This window comes from Octopus bimaculoides, chromosome 13, assembly GCF_046866305.1.
Source record: "Octopus bimaculoides isolate indiv1 chromosome 13, ASM4686630v1, whole genome shotgun sequence".
In the NCBI taxonomy this organism is placed as follows: Eukaryota; Metazoa; Mollusca; class Cephalopoda; order Octopoda; family Octopodidae; genus Octopus; species Octopus bimaculoides.
The window spans coordinates 20,850,938-20,853,437 of record NC_142940.1 but is presented as its reverse complement, the minus strand read 5'-3'; the positions used below and the strand labels follow the sequence as shown (position 1 = coordinate 20,853,437).

Here is a 2,500-nt window from a genome sequence, read left to right as displayed (position 1 = left end):
ATGCGGATTGGGAGTATGATTGAAGATGTTTGCCTCGATTAATGTCGTCTTCAAATCTCTGCTGCACACAACATTTATTTCAAAAGTTTCTGTAGTAGCATTTTAATTTCTAGCATGTGAGTGGCGTAATATTTGCTACAGCAGATTGCCCTTCTCAAAAAAGAGATCGAAACAGAACTGTTAGCTCCATATGAGAAAGCCCATTCATTCAATCAATCAGAAAATGATAAACTGTTATAAATTCAGTGAATGTATGTCGCTGTAAATTATATATATTGCGAGTAGGAGCGAGCTACGACTACATTACTTGTTATAAATTATCTGATAGAAAATCGGAAGTAATTGATACGTTCAGCAGAATCAGCTTCACGCAAGCTAAATTACGTTGGCGATTATAATACAAAATCGGATGAGAAAGGTCTGCAAAGATTTATGTCTTTGGCACATATGTGTCAGCTTCTAGTAGCGATAATGCTCTCCACCTTTCAAAAATATAGACAAATAATGCCTACTTTTAGCTACAGAACTTTTGCCTTACCTGTAAGTTGTATAACAGCGTGCTTGCATCGTTGCTCTAAACACTAGACTCTGAACACATCACTTTAGCTTCTGAGATGCTTGACAATCAAAGTAAATGCAACAAAATTTAATAGACAGACTATCATGAACTGTAGATAGGTAACACTTATGCGATCGATGTTGGAAAGTAGTACATAATGAGACGGCCGCAGGAAGAGATATTATAGGAAGACATACAAATATATCAACATCTAGTGGAAGCCGGGTTAAGATGCAGATGATGCTTGGAGCTCGGGTAAACATTGTGGTCAAACCTGAAAAGTCCGTCGTAACAGAGAATTATAGGCTCGTAGCATCCCTTAAGATTATCAAGTAAAAGAATAAACATATACAAAGGAATAAAAGAATATACACGCAGGAGTAATGCACCCTACTCCAGTGGCCCCAAAGAAGAAAAAAAGAACGGAATTATGCACCCAACGGAGGAGAGCCTGTGAGGAGCAGGAATGGCTAATCCTATTCCGCATGAGAGGGGCCTGACATAAATTCGTGAAAAAATGTACTAGGAAGGGTCGGAGGGAGGGAATCCTCACCTGTACTAACGATCCGGACTGGCCTCCGCAGGTGACTGCGGAGGTTGTGTCGGATTGTGAATTCCATCCCCATCGGCGAATTCCGTTTTGTTAATTGGCCCGACCCAGTCCCATCGTTGAGCTTGAGTGAAGCGATGAGTCTGGCGGGCGTAAAAATGTGAGAGACGAGTGCCTCATATTGTGGGGTCATCTGACTCATATAATGAAAAATTGTAAGAGGCAAGTGCCTTAATTTATGTCATAATTTGGAACTTTTTATGTACGAGGTTCACAGCCTCAATGTGTAAATTTTATTTATAAAAGAACGGTGTTTTAGAGAAGCAAAGTTCGGCGGGCGGCTTTTGTCTTCTATTATACCATCATGTTTATCATTCATTTCATCTCATTAATGTGATTGTCTAGCCCGCAGCTACTCTGTGTTCGATAGAACGATAGAATAAGTACTAGGCTTACAAAGAATAAGTCCTGGGGTCGATTTGCTCGACTAAATAGGTGGTGCTCCAGCATGGCTGCAGTCAAATCAGTGAAACAAGTAAAAGGGTATATATGTGTGTGTATGTTTGTGTGTGTGAGTCTGTGTACGTGCGTGTGTGTGTGCGTATATATGCATATTATCAACATTACGTGAATATATATTTACACACACACAAACGCACACACTCACACATACACGTACACGCACGCGCGCACATATACACACGCACACACTCACACAGACACATACATGTACACGCACGCGCGCACACACATACAAACACACGCACACACACACATACACACACACACACACACACACACACACACACACACAAAGCGTCAGTTATTACAGAAGAAACTTTTAATGTAAGAAAAACAAAGACTATTTATTGCAAAAATCAACATATTTTTATAGAATTTACTGCGCATGATCTTACATACACGACGCAAAAGCTAATTAATAAATCCGCCATCAGCTTCGATTACTTCCTCGATACAGCTTCTAAAGTGATTAAATACCTTGCTCAGTTGATCTTATTCATGTTGGCCATATCGCTCCCAGTAGCAGACATCAATGAATCCTTGCTGTTATGAGCATACCTTCTGCTGTCCCTCTCAAAGACGCCTCTGATGAAGTAGTCCGAGAAAGGGGTTAACTCAGAACAGTTAGGAGTTTAAATGTTTGGGATAACATGATCATAACAGCCGACTACTCCTGGGTCGTGCCGGTTGTGTGAGAGGGAGTAGAGCCTTGCTGGAAAACGGTGGTGCCTCTCACGCGGACTTTTCTCGATCTAAAGCTTGAAAGCTGTCTCCAATGTCCCGATGTAGGCTACTGTATTTATTCTGGGAAAACAGACTTTCTGGGAAAATGAGTATACACGACATGGTACATATTTATCACGACCTCA

The 2,500-nt window shown here is 40.9% G+C and overlaps 1 protein-coding gene across 3 annotated transcripts in view; it reads right to left on the bottom strand.

The window, feature by feature from the left end:
• The window catches only part of LOC106870007 (delta-like protein D), a 320,127-nt gene that overhangs the window by 231,318 nt on the left and 86,309 nt on the right, over positions 1–2,500 (bottom strand). The window lies entirely within an intron of this gene.